This window comes from Vigna unguiculata, chromosome 11, assembly GCF_037176805.1.
Source record: "Vigna unguiculata cultivar grain cowpea cultivar isolate G323 ecotype 2 chromosome 11, ASM3717680v1, whole genome shotgun sequence".
In the NCBI taxonomy this organism is placed as follows: domain Eukaryota; kingdom Viridiplantae; phylum Streptophyta; class Magnoliopsida; order Fabales; family Fabaceae; genus Vigna; species Vigna unguiculata.
Genome location: NC_140802.1, coordinates 9,640,410 through 9,655,715, shown reverse-complemented (window position 1 = coordinate 9,655,715; position 15,306 = coordinate 9,640,410). Strand labels below are relative to the sequence as shown.

The following is a 15,306-nucleotide window of genomic DNA, read 5'->3' as shown; positions in this document are numbered from 1 at the left end:
GGTTTCTTTTGTAACCTTCTACTTTGTTGTTTTGCTAAGGGGCCCCTAGACTTGTCTATTTAAGGGGACCTCTAACATTTGTACAAGGGTTGAACATTTTGGAGAAATTATACACTTTGTGTTTCAAGCTTTTGTGAGAGCATTCTTCCTTAGGGAGTTGAGTTCTTTCAAGCCTTATCTTGCCTTGGCAAGTGGCGGCATACAACACTCATCTTCAAGGTTGCCTTGGCTTCTTTTAGCCTAGCCTTGTAGTGGCGTGAATCCTCCATTCCTCCCATTTTTGTTGCTTTTCATTTTATGTTTCTTAACTCTTCTTGGTTTATATTGTTTCTATTATATGTTTTTCCTTTGGGTTTCTTACTCTTCATCAATCAATTCTCCTCCTCTCTAGAACCTTGGAAAGGAACCTTCACATCTAGATAGTTTGCTATCTTAATGTCCAGTGGGGATTTCCTTGGTTTTCTTCATCAATCATCACCATATTCATTAATCTTCTAAAAGGAACAAGATAATCCTACATCATTTGGTATCTAGAGCTTTGGTTGTCCTTGAATATGGTGTTTTTATGTTCTAACCTTGTCTTGTGTAGCTATCTTTGAATGATCCATATAAAAATAGTGTTGCCAGCAACGTGTGTGTTTTTGAAAATAATACTACAGCAAGGTAAGTGGTCCAAAAGTAACTTTATTTATATCAAAAGAAAGCACTCTGAGTCTAGTTGCCAACAAAAAAAGAATGAACGCATTTGGAGTTCTATGGAAAGAGTTATGATCAAATGAGTGAGCAAAGGTCAGAGTTGCCAAGAATACGAAAAACAACGTTTTCAGGTTTTGTTGTAGCAATTTTGCCTTCGGTTTTGTGACTCTTTTGCTCCTAAATGTGGTTGGATAACATGTCTTTGGATGCTTAGTCATTGAGCTTAAATTCCACGAGCTTAAATGCATGATAGCTACATGTGTGTATCTTTGTGTATGTCATGTTGAGTCTTTAATTGTGCCCAACTTTTGCTTGAGCCATATGTCATATGTTAGCTTCAAGTTTTCTTGTTCTTGTTATTCCAAGTATTTGAATATGGCATTCACTTTATGTCTTGCTTGATCTATGCTCCTTCAAATTGATTTTTGCCTAAAATTTGAAGAACTAAGTGTCCAAGCCACCTAAAAACACTGTCTTTCTATCTTATGAAACTTGTGAAAGAAGAAAAATCTTAACACCTTTTTACTCATTTACCAAGGGCAAACTTGCTCTTTGGTGAACCAAAAGTGCAATTTTGATTAGGTGTTATGCTACTAGTTTTCATATTAAAATTGTGGGTAATATTGGCTAATTAGTTCCATTCTTAACTTGGCTATTATCTTTCTTAGTGTATGCATGATTTAAGACTTGGTGTGGCATGTTCAAGTACTTTCCATAGAGTCTTTGTGCTTTTCTTGATTGTCCTTAAGTAATCCTTGTTTTGTCTTAGTGATTTTCTTCCTTTGTTCTCTTTTAAGTTTGGTGGTCGACCCACTTGAGTTTGTGTTTGAGAAGGTTTCAAAAACTTTAAAAGTATTTCACTCCTTTTTGGTAGAATTTGAGTGCAACCTTGCCGTGTTGGGGTGGGAGTGTGACCAAAACACTTGGGTTGTTATTTCTGACCACACTTGATCACGGGTTTCTTATCATTTGCTAACCAACTTCTTTACTTGTCTCGGATTTTTGAGTTGTTTTGTAGGAAAGCATGAATTTGAGTCCAGTTTTGGAGGATGCAAGAGAGGGAGAAGGTTCGGCTTCTCCATACTCACCTCAAGTGGTGACTCCCGTGGCACATCAAGGGACCATCATTGATGTCACTAGCCTTCTCTAACAAATGGAACTTAAAAGGCAAGAAGATAGGGAACAACAAGACAGAGCCTTTCAAATGTACATGCAACAACAAATGCAACAAATACAACAAGTGTAGCAACAAATTCAGCAAGTGCAACAACATCAACAAATCCAACCAAGAGAGGAAAGAAAGGCAAGGAGGCGATCTCCTTCCGTGGACTCCTATGGAAGTGAGGAAAGAACAAGAAGGCCCGAAGGGGGTAGAGAAAGAAGGCACTAAGTGCAACATCAAAGGCAACCTCCCCCCATCAAAATCCCAAAGTTCAAAGGAGAACATGACCCCAATGCTTACATGAAGTGAGAACAAAAAGTGGATCAAATTTTTAGCATTCATAGAGTTAGTGATCAAGAGCAAGTAGACTTGGTAGTTTTAGAGTTTGAAGAGTATGCCATGACTTGGTGGCATCAAATTTGTATGGACAATTATAACTAAGAGTCACCTGCGGCTTCTTGGATGGACATTAAAGTTAAAATGTGTAGACGTTTTATACCTTCCTATCATAGGAGGGAGACTCTTTTGAAGCTTCATAAGCTTCAATAAGGGTCTATGTGTGTTGAAGAATACTTCAAATTGATGGAGTCCATTATTTATCATCAGATTAGTTAAATCAAGCTAAGGGTGCGCTTTTTACCCTTCGTCACATTTTACAAAATGGTTAATCGACAATCACATGTGAACAAATTGAAAATAGTTATCAAATGACTTTAAATGATTTTTTTCTCAAAATAAAGTCTCAAAATTATGTTTCAAGAATTTTCCCTTTCCAACTACAGATTTATGCGGGATGTAGACTTAAATGAGTGTGGGCTTAAGCGAATGTCTACTGTAGAATAGCTTTATTTTGGACTATGTATAATGGACCAAGTAGTCTAAGTTTTCTTTTGGGTCTTATATCATGAGCCAAATAGTGTAAGGTTTTTGTCAACATGCACTAGTACAAAATGTGGATATAACAACAAGATATAACATCACTTATGAAGGGAATGATATAATTAGGGATGTCAAAAAAATTTGTACCCACGGGTATCCACGGATAAAACCCGTAACGGGTAGGAAACAAATATTAAAAATAGATACACACTACCCATGAGTACGGGTATTTTTGATACCCACATGTTAACGGGACGTGTACGAGTTGTTGACATGAGAAGCCAAGGTGGTTTGCTTCTTGAAGATTTGATGAAGATTGAATAAAGCTCTTTTGAACTATCTTGAAGCCATTACCATTGGAATGAAGCCTACATTGATGAAGGAAAGGTGATTTGATGATATCCATGGTGATCAAGGCTGGAACATGTGCTCTCCATGTAGTTACATCATTAAGAAAGTGTATTTGTAGCTTGTAATTCATGTTGTAGACCTTAAAGCATTAATTAGATGTAGTTTGGTCTTTAAAGTGGTTTTAATCTGTTGAATGGTTTTTCAACAAGTTAAAATGTCTCTTGTTTATTTTGTTTATTTTTCAGGAATCAATCGGAGAAAGTGGACTTGTTGATCAAAGAACTAATTAAAGAATTTCCATTGTGTTGAATGCCATTTTATTTTTACTTTTATAATTATTTGGACTTGTATGAACTTGAGTTTATTTGAACTTTATTTAAAATTTATGATAGTGATGTATTTTATGTTATTTTATTTGAATTTATAATTAAATATTTTTTTAAAATAATTTTGTAAATACCCGCGGGTACCTTGTGGATACCCACGGATATGAAAAAAATAGGCGGGTACTCGCATAACGGATACCCGACGGATATGGGTACAGGTATGGGACAAATATTTATCCAGCGGGTAGAGTACGAGGAAGCTACTACCCGTACCCTATGTAGGATGCAGACTTAAATGAGTGTGGACTTAAGCGAATGTCTACTGTAGAGTAGGTTTATTTTGGATTATGTATAATGGACCAAATAGTTTAAGTTTTCTTTTGGGTCTTGTATCATGAGCCAAATAGTGTAAGGGTTTTGTCAACATGCACTAGTACAACATGTGGATATAACAAGATATAACATCACTTATAAAGGGAACAATGTAATAGAAAAGGCGGTGAAAGTTTCGTAAATATTAGAAACAATATAACATCAATTGTGGGAATAACCTATGTAGTATCATTTTTTATTCAAAACACCTTTCCCTTCCTCTCTTTACTGAACGTAAAAGGAAAGACCAAGGATGGAGTAAAAGCACGACAAGATTTGGTCGACATGGGTATCCGTTATTAGTTACAACCACAATCAATTGGAAGACGTACCTACTTGCCCCAGCCTGTCACACTCTTTCTAGAAAAGAGAAGCAAAATTTTTGTCTGTGTTTAAAAAGTGTGAAGGTTCCCCAAGGTTACTCTTCAAATATTAGTAGCATTGTTTCTATGCAAGATTTAAAGTTAGTTGGTTTAAAGTCTCATGATTTTCATGTGTTGATGCAACAATTATTACCAGTAGTTATTCGAACCATCTTACCTCCTTTTGTTAGAGGTATTCTAACACATTTGTGTATGTTCTTTAATGTAATATGCAAGAAAGTTATTGACCCTCGAGTGTTAGATGATTTGGAAAATGAGGCCATTAGAATATTGTGTCAATTGGAAATGTATTTTCCACCCTCATTTTTTGATATCATGGTTCATTTAATAGTTCATCTAGTGAGGGAAATTCAATTATGTGGGTCGGTTTTCTTAAGATGAATGTACCAGTTGAGAGATACATGAAAATCTTAAAGGGATATGTCAAGAATTAGTATCGACCAGAAGCTTCAATTATAGAGCAGTATATTGCAGAAGAAGCCATTGAATTATGTTCAAGTTATATGCCAAGTTGTGAACCAATTGGAGTTCCTAAGAGTAGACATGAAGGTAAATATGAAGGCAAGGGTGTTCGAAGAGTGAAGATTGAAAGTGTTAGTAAAAAAGAAGTTGATCAAGCGCATTTGTACATCTTAAACAACATTGTAGAAGTGATTCCTTACATTTCTCAACACATTGATGAAATGAAGTTTGCACACCCACGTATGAGTGAAAAATGGGCACTTAATGAACATAACAAAACTTTCTTATCATGGACCAAACACTGATGTGATCGCATATGGCGGGTACTACATCAACAATTACTATTTCTTTTCGAAGATGAAAGATGAAAAAAGTAGAGTTCAAAATAGTGGGGTTACGCTTCAAGCTGAAGCTGTACATTTTGCTAGTTTTAAGGACAAAAATCCAATTACGACATCCATGAGTTACTTTGGAATAATACAAGAAATATGGGAAGTTGACTATATAGCTTTTAGAGTGCTAGTTTTCAAGTGTAAATGGGTTAATAGCAATTTCGGTGTGGTGACAGATGACTTCGACTTCACTTTGGTGGATCTTAATAAGATAAGTTATACGGATGAACCATTTATTATGGCCAGTCAAACAAGACAAATTTTTTATGTCATTGATCCAGCTAATCAGAAATGGTCAATTGTATTAGAAGGAAGAAGCATGCACAGAAATCTTGATGAAGATTGTCTTGATCTACTTAAGACGACGTCTTTCTCATCAACAACCATTCAAGACAAGGTTGATGACGTAACTGATGACATTCATGCTATTTGAAGTTATCATAATGAAGGCATATGGGAGAAAACAATACCTTATTAGGTGTTTATTTATTAATATCTTCACATTTATATTTATATATTTTTCGTGTAATATAGTAGAGGTAATTGAGTATATTTTCCTTATTATCATTTTCTAATGATGTGTTTTTTAGGTATGACGAGCTCTGGCTCAGGAAAAAGCGGACCAGATAGATTTGTGACTCGGTTGTCGAGTGTCACAAATCAATGACTTGGTAAACAAAGGTTGTTGGTCGAGATTGATCCCCGATCGGGTGATCCTAGTGGCCCAAGGGAAAAAGATTACCGTAGCTATATAAAGATGTTGGCCAAAACAAAAATCCCTATTGTGATTGCTTCGTGGGATGGTGTCGCAGAGGTCGACAAGAACCTCCTATGGCAACATGTTTTGGTATGTTTACTTAAAGCAATTATATTGTTTATTATCTTAGTTAACACATAAGTTATTTGTTGATTTGAACAACAAAATTTTGAGATTGCTTCGAACACCGAGCGAATTAGGAAGAATGTGTTATCTCACATAGGCACCAGATGGAGGGACTTCAAGGCAAGGCTTACACATGTATATGTGTGTATATGTGTTCGGAGACAAACAACATGATACTCCTTATATAAAGTACTCAATCTCTGAGTAGGTAGAGAGTCCGAGGATTGGTAGATTTGTTTATGAAATTTGTTTATACTGACATTAGTTATACATTTTTGAATTGAAGTTAGTAAATAATGTTATGTGTGTGATAGGAAAAAAGGACAGCAGGCCAAGAAAGACAAAGGCTTAATGATACATCGCACGTACTCTCTAAAGGTGGCTATGCATTATTAGAGAAAAAAATGAAAAAGTCTCGTACACAAGCCTTAGGATTTGAGTCCCCTGAGAATCTACAATTCCTAGGTACGAGCTGTGGAAGGCTGCTCAGACTAAGTCTGATGGGATCATGACATCACAATCAACTCAAATGATATATGCAAGAATAGTAAGTACATCCCATATTTGACACGCATAGTTCATATGCTTCCTCTTTATGATTACACTTGCTTATGTGGTGCAGGATGAGTTAGTTGAGCAAGAGACTCAGGGTTTGTTTATTGGTCATGGTTGAGATGATATACTAACAACAGTGATTGGAAAGCCAAAACACCTAGGATGTTTTCGTGGCGTTGGAGGTTTCATTGGTTTTCGAGATTACTTTGGTCCTTCACAAAGAAGTAACGAATCCTTGAGTCAAGAGGCCTTGAGGAAGATGAAGTAACAAATGGAAGAAAAAATAAACCAATGCATGGGAATTATGGAGCAACGCTTCATGGAACAACTTCAACAACAACAACAAATACAAAGAGCACTTGAAGAAAAGCTTATGTCCATGCAGTAGCAAAATATGGAGATCCCCACTCAAGCTCCTACAGGACATCGTGTGAGCACAAAAGGCTCATGCTTTGTTGTAGATCATAATGACTACACAAGTCAGTATGAGTTATTGGTTGATGAAGATCCTCCGCACGTAATGGCCATAGGACGACAACTTCAAGGGGGAGACTATCCATGGTGTTCCTCTACTGCCCTAGTATTTGTGTGTGACAATTGATGAAATTCTAGATCCCCATGCTCAAGTGCCTTTACCAACTTTAGAAATCCAATTCGTTGGGGAGGCTTTAGGCACATTTATAGCTTGGCCTAAAACATTGATGATGCCATAATTTGGCCCACAAAAGGTATCATGGCATCATATTCTTAATAGTTCAAGTTTACAATTTATAAACTTTTTGGTCTTATACCTTTCAAAAAATTTATTTCAGTCCACCCGTCTTGAAAAAGCAGCATGTTAGGCATCAACGTGTTATACGTGAAGATGATGACATGGCAGAAGCAGAAGATGAACCTCTGCGGAAGCTGCTCACAAAATAACACAAATTGAAGAGAGGACCGGTAGTGCTAGAGTGGGAGTTAAGAGTATTTGGCCTCCATTATCATGTTCCATTGTACATCAATCTGAATGATGCACTAGAGATCGTTGCGGGAGACAAGATGTTAAATATTTCAATTTTACAACTATGGTGCATGTAAGATATTTTATTGTATTCCACATTTAGAACTTGAAATTAGTACTTTTTAATTTATACCTAACTGTTTTATTGTAGGTACATGGACAAAGTAATTGTGGAACAAGGCCGAGCTTCCATGTATGGATTCATTGAACCTCAGACCATTCGAGCTTCTGGAAACTGACCTGATCACGTGAAAAGTTATTTGCAAACATGGATGGCTGAGTCAAATAGAGAGATTTACATCGCGTCGTACATTGATGGGTAGGTGTTATTGCTTGTAATATTTTATGAATTATTGTTGATTATTCAACTAAGTACTTGTGATTGATGATAGGTCTCATTGGCAACTATTGGTCATCATTCCAAATCAATGCACGGTTGTATGGTTTTGTTCATTGCATTGGAAGATTAAAAATGCTTTGAAAAACATGTTACAAGAGTAAATGTTACTTTTTTTCATGTCATATGTATTTACGTATTAAAAGTAACCTATATTTTATGTTTCCAAAATTTCATTAGAGTTGTGAGTAAGCCCAGAGCACAATAGATTAAAGTATTATACCCAAAGGTTGTAACTCATTCATTTACTAAGTTATTATTTTCGCATGTCAACTTATGAACTTTATATGTGATTATTTTTTGTCATCTTTAATGTAACAAACAAGAAGATTCATGGGAATGTGGGTATTATGTCATGTCTTGGATAAGAACAATCATTCGAGCTACAATTAAAGATGAATGGATATAGGTAATAATATATGTATATATCTTTAAGTTATTATAAATCATATCAAACTTTAAACAATGATATTCATGCATAATGAATTTGTATTATCTTTTCAGCGCTTCAAGAATCCATCACCTCCATCGGAAGACACTATCCAGACACTAAGACAAGAATGGGTAGCATATTTATTAAAACAATGGAGTTAGGCCCTAGAACATTACAATTTCATTTTAAAAACTTTGTAGAACAATTTCTTGATGAATTTCTTAATTTTGTGGTAATTGTAAAAGTTTACACAACTTTACAATTATGAGTTAAAATTACCACGTTGTTGGAATATAATAACTTTGTTCTAGGAATTTTCTGTTTTTCAGGTATGAGAATATGTAAATACAGCCAAAATTAAAAAAAAAAGAAACTACTGAAATTGATGTTTGTCCTTGCACTGATAGACGTCAAGGGACGTCGGTTGTAGCACTGCCTGACGTCTCTTGACGTTTGTTAGTGCAACGACAAATGTCAATTTCGGCCTTTTTTTTTCGCTCTTGTTGGTGTCAGTTGAACGTCAGGTGCAAATTGAACTAACGTAAAGGGACGTCGGGTTCTTATTTTCTAACATTAGTTTATGTCAGTTTTTTTTAGACGTTAATTTTAACGTCATCATATATGACGTTGATATTTTTGCAAACGTCAAAAGCTGAAAATAACAAACGTTACAAGCACTTTTAGTGTTCGTGATAGTCTGTTATTGAAAAGGAGAGAAGAGTAGATTATGATGGAAAGACCATATATGTATGCTTAATCTCTTATTCTTCTTCATGTTTGAAGCTATTTGTAATTGTTGTTGGTGCCTTGGTTTTCATTTTTGTTTTTTGCTTTATTTCCATACATATAAGATGTTATCCTAGAATGGATAGAAAGTGTGGCAAAGATACCAGTTGACGGGAAAGAAGGGCCAGTTGACATGGATAGGTAAATAATAAAAAAAATTAAAATACATTAAATAAACCTTAATATGAAATGCCTTTTTATCATTATTAATTTTTAATGGTTTAAACTTATCATATCCTAATTATACTATTAAAAAACTACCCCACTTAAAGTGTGATATTCCTATTGAATTTGATTTGATTTTTACTTATTTGTAATAACTTATGGGTTTTTTATCTTTAATTTCTAGTTGGAGTGATGTTATTTTTTATCCAAGCGTACAATTTCTAGTTCTCTCTATTTTTACTCTTATACATGTTATGATGTCAACAATTTACTAACTATTTATTTGAAAGTAGTTTAGCATTTGATGTTTATATCTATTTAACATTTCTACTTCTACAATTTTTAATAAAACTAATATTTATAAAGTAGAATGTAACTTATAACGTATAGATAAAAACTTTCAAAATTAGAACCCTTAAGTTCATTATGAGCTTATTTATACATTGTGTTATGACATAGAACGCTAATATGGATTGAAGTTGGATAAATTCTAAATGCATAACTAATGAATATGAGAGCAGAGTACAACAATTTATTGAATTTTCTACGAAGAATGTTCCAGATAATAATGGAAGATTTTATTGTACATGTGTTAATTGTTTGAATGAGCGAAGACTACCCATTGAAGTAATACGGGAGCATGTTTTGTGTAAAGGATTCCTAAAGAGTTACACAAAGTGGACATGGCATGGTGAATTAGTAGAAATGCCAATAGCACATGTGCCTCAAACTGAAACAAAAGAAGTGGATTTAGTTGTGGAAGACCTGTTGGAGGAAATGATTCGTGATGTTAGAGATGACGTCTTCTGACATCCACATATGTTTGAAACTTTGTGTAGTGATGAAGAATTGCCTTTGTATCTGGGGTGCACTAAGTTCACTTGATTTTCGGCAATATTAAAATTGTTTAATATGAAAGCAAGAAATGAATGGAGTGATAAAAGTTTCACAAAATTGCTTGAGTTGCTGAGTGACATGCTTTCTGAAGGTAAAATGATGCCAACATCTAATTATGATGCAAAGAAGATATTGTGTCCGATGGGTATGGAGTACAAAAAGATTCATGCATGTTCGAACGATTATGTGTTGTATAGGAAGGAATTTATAAATTTACATCAATGTCCACATTGTGGGTTATCAACATACAAGTAAAAAGATGGTGACTTTGAATATGATATTAATAATGGTGTCCTAGCAAAGGTGTTGTGGTATCTTCCTATAATTCCAAGGTTTAAAAGATTATTTGCTAATGTAAAAGATGCAAAACTCATTAGATGGCATACAGATCAACGTAAAAAAGATGGTCATTTGACGGGTACACAGGCTCCACTTTTAAGTTGCATGACATGTTATTTTGTACAATCAATGACTTTCCAGCATATGGTAATTTGAGTGGGTATAGTACAAAGGGTCACAAAGCTTGTCCTATATCTGAAAAAGGCACATGTCACCATCAACTAAAGCATGAAAAAAAACTGTGTACATTGGACATCGAAGATTTCTTAGTGCAAACCATCTTTTTCATAAATTAAAGAAAGCATTTAATGGCTGTCAAGAAAATGAAATAGCTCCAACACCTTTAAGTGGATTACAAGTATATGAAAGTGTGAAGGACATCCATGTTATGCCCGGCAAGACACAAAAGTGAGCCACAACAAGAAACATATGGAAGAAAATATCTATCTTCTTTGATCTCTCATATTGGAGGGTGCTTGATGTGAGACATTGTATAAATGTCATGCATGTAGAGAAAAATGTGTGTGATAGTATTATTGGAATACTTCTAAATATTCAAGGAAAAACAAAAAATGGTATCAAGTCTTGTTTAGACTTGGTTGAAATGGGAATAAGAGAACAATTAGCTCCGCAATCTCATGGCAAACGAACATACTTGCCTCCTGCATGTCACACGTTGTCTAAACAAGAAAAAAAAGTTTGTGTGAGTTTTTACGGGGTATGAAAGTTCCACATGGTTACTCTTCCAATGTTAAATGACTTGTATCCATGAAAGATTTGAAATTACTTGGGTTAAAATCTCATGATTGTAATGTTTTGATGCAACAACTCCTACAAGTGGCTATTCGCGGAATATCGCCTAAGAATGTTAGATATGCATTAACTAGATTATGCTTCTCTTTTAATGCTATTTGCAGTAAAGTTATGGACCCTGCAAAGTTGGATCAGTTAGAGAATGAGGCTATAGTTATCTTATGTCAATTGGAGATGTATTTTCCTCCATCATTTTTTGATATCATGGTCCACTTTATTGTACATTTAGTAAGGGAAATTAGACTTTGTGGACTTGTGTTCTTACGATGGATGTACCCAATGGAGCGATACATGAAGATATTAAAAGGGTATGTGAAAAACTAATATCGTCCTAAAGCATCAATTGTTGAAAGATATATTGCAGAGGAGGCTATTGAGTTTTGTACAGAATACATCTCAAAAATTAAAGCTATAAGGGTACCTAAATCTTGTCACCATGGAAGAATTGCTGGTAAAGGTACTCGAAGTGCAAAAGTTATGACATTATCACGAGATGAAGTTATCCAAGGACATTTTTATATCTTGAATAACACTGACATAGTCATACCAAGTGCTCACAAAGGACATTATTAAGAGACATAACCTACGAATGCCTAAGAAGTGGTTGATTAATGAGCATAACAAGGCTTTCTTGAAGTGGTTTAAAGAAAGAGTTCAAAATGACAATACAAGCTCTGATACATTGAAATGGTTAGCATGCGAGCCAAACTTTGATGTCATATGTTGGAGTGGTTATGATATAAATAATTATTCATTTTATACATAATCTGAAGATGAAAAAAACATGATGCAAAATAGTGGAGTTGTGGTGGTGGCTGAATCAATGCATTTTTCTAGTGCAAAGGATATTATGGCTTACTTTGGTGTAATTGAACACATATGGATGATTGATTATACTAGTTTTAGAGTGCCTGTTTTTAAATATAAATGGGTTGACAGTAATAATGGTGCTAAGATTGATGATTTGGGGTTTACCTTGGTTGATCTAGAAAAGGTCAATTATATGGATGAGCCATTCATCATAGCATCTCAAGCAAAACAAGTGTTTTATGTCATTGATCCTTCTAACAAAAAATGGTCAGTTGTTCTTCAAGTAAGAACCACACATGGTACTCATGAGAATGATGATTCAACACTTGATATTTCTGAGACTCCATCTTTCTCCACAAATATACCTACATTGGAAGTTGATACCAAAGTTGAAGATGTCCATGCCACACGTGATGACCATCACGAAGGGTTGTGGGAGAATATTCAAACTTAACAATGTAAACAATTTATGTATATTTATCCTTTATTCTTATATTTATTTACTTTTAGTGTATTTATTTATATTTTATTTACAATCTTTTTTTTATAACAGGTATATGGCTGATTCATCTACACCTCTACCATCACATTCATCTTCACCTCTACCATCGCAAAGTGAGGGCCAAAGTCAATCATCTACCCAACACAAAGGTAGACGTGCGACTAGGCTCAGAAACTTGACTGTTAGTCGTAATGGTGATCACAAATTGCCTATTCAGTTTGATATGAATACAGGAAAACCTTTGGGAAAGAATCCCACAAGATTCAATACTTTTGTGGCCTTACTTGGTAGAAGTAAGGCTAGTATTCTTATTGACAATTGGGACCATGTTCCAAAAATGGTGAAGAACCAAATATGGCAGACTATCACGGTATGGAAATCTTAACCTAAGTTCCATAATAATTAATAAAATTATAAATACAACATATATGTGACTGGTATTTATCATGTAGCTGACATATGATGTCCCAAACAACTACTTGTTGAGGACTAAATTGATTGTATATGTTGGGCAGTGATTGAGGTGTTTTAAAAGCGACCTTACTAGTCACTATATTTATGGTAAGCTAAGTGAAAAGAACCCTTGTGAGATATATCAGTTCCTTGACAAGGACACGTGGCAGGCTTTTCGGGAGAGACGACTACACCCTGCCTTCTAGGTAAATTGAATATATTATTTATGGATTGATAGTTTAATTTTTCTTTTCTTACATACTTTCTTATTAATTATTTATATGTGAAATGCATGTAATAAGAAAAGAGAAAAGTTGCACAAGACGTTCAGAAGAAGAATGTCCACCCCTATAAATTGTCTCATGAGGGATATGATAGATTAGAGCAGATTATGATCCGTGAAGCCTCTTCTTCATCTACCATTGATGAGTCAAATTTGAGTTCGATATCTCTACCTCCATGTCATGAGAAAGGGAAGAGAGCTCGTACAAAATTATCATGAGAATGCACTTCTAAAGAAACTCGCATTATAGACTTCTTCATTACTCTTATTTTGCGGATGTATTTAGTAAAACTTGAACGAAAATGCTTTTTTTTTTGTAGGATAACTTGGTGGTTTTCAAATAATACATTCATACAACGAACTCAACAAGTGGTTTTCAACCCCAACAAAACAACAAACAACTAAAGCATAAAGCCACAATTTTACTTGTACAACCATGCAACTAGAATATTACATATAACCAAGTAAAAGATATAGCATTAACATTGCAACTATGGCTATATAACTCACGTTCAATAAAATAACCATCATATTATATAAGTAAAAAAGTAACGCCAAACCATACATTCATCTCATCAATGGTCACCAACACATTGAAATATAACACAATTAATAAAACCAAATAAAAAGCATCAAACCAAAAGTATGAGAATTTAAAGAGAACCAAAAGTTGTCATACATGATTTTGAACATGCAATATGAATTCATAAAAGCCCCAAGTGGGTCCCACGTATCCAAGAAAGTAAAGAAAATTATTAAGTGAATGTGAGTCAAGGTTGAAAAATCAAAGTTGCAACAATTAGAACACTAATATATGCACTTAGCTTTCACGTAAATTCTACAAACATCAAGAATGGAAACAAAAGGTATGCATATGTGGGCCCCCTAGTTTTATTCCAAGCACATGTGATAAGAAAGAAATAGACATGTGGTATGAAGTATGAATGAAACTAAAAGTTGTGACCATCTAAAATATCATCATGCATTTATGTAAATGTTGCAACCAAAAACCTCACAAAGAAGTAAAAGTAAGTTTATACGTGGGTCCCATAAAAAATGCCATGCTAAAACATTAATGTGATTGCAAAAGTGAACTTGAAGAAAATAAAAAGAAAACAAAACCTTCACCTACATATTTTCAAGAAAGGTACGCATGCCGAAAAACAAGAAATATAACCAAAAAAATATATGCATTTACGTATGAAAGATAGTAGAAAAGGAAGAAATAGAAGTAATTAAAAAACCCATGCATGAGAAGGAAAAAAAATACATGCCGCGTGAATTTGCAGGAACAACCAATCTCTTTCCTCTTCATTTGCAATAACAGAGACTTCATACATAAAAAAAATGAGAAGCGAAAACATGCCCATCCCTTCACGTGACATAAAGTAAAGCCCAACTCCCCAAGTACACTATGTCTTTTTACAAGACATGCAAACTCGTGAAATAGGAAGCCACTGAACCACAAAACCTCATGCCGACTTACACGCATGACAAAAACCAAAACTACACCCAACCAATACGAAAATCCTGCACCAAAAACATGTCTACTAGAACCCATCTTTTCATGATATTAAAATAGCATAACAGTGAAGAACACATACTACCCCACAGGTATGGGTTCACAAGAAAACAACAACCAAACAAGGCAAAACCATCAAGTTTTCATGCAAAAAAACAAGCCGTCTATGAAAATTTAAAAGACAAGGTTGGCTTCCCCTACCTTGTACAATAGCCACTTCACTAAACGTTCCTCCCGCTGCCTCTTCCTTTACTCTGACGATTATCTCTCACTCTCTTAACCCCTATTTTCCCTTCCCTTAAAAACCCTAAACTATTCTCTCTCTTCCCTTAAAACCTTACCTTTTAATCTATAATTCTTTCATCCTAATATTTTCTGCTAATATTCTATAATTAAATTTGCCAATTAAGATTCTAAAATAAAGCAACCCCAATATGTTCGT

The 15,306-nt window shown here is 34.6% G+C and overlaps 3 pseudogenes; all 3 read left to right on the top strand.

The window, feature by feature from the left end:
- The first annotated feature begins 6,414 nt into the window (after positions 1-6,414).
- On the top strand, positions 6,415-7,965 carry LOC146880974 (uncharacterized; annotated as a pseudogene).
- A 1,748-nt stretch (positions 7,966-9,713) lies between these two features.
- LOC146880973 (uncharacterized) lies at positions 9,714-10,550 on the top strand (annotated as a pseudogene).
- Positions 10,551-10,552: 2 nt separating this feature from the next.
- LOC114188448 (uncharacterized) lies at positions 10,553-12,558 on the top strand (annotated as a pseudogene).
- Positions 12,559-15,306: the final 2,748 nt, after the last annotated feature.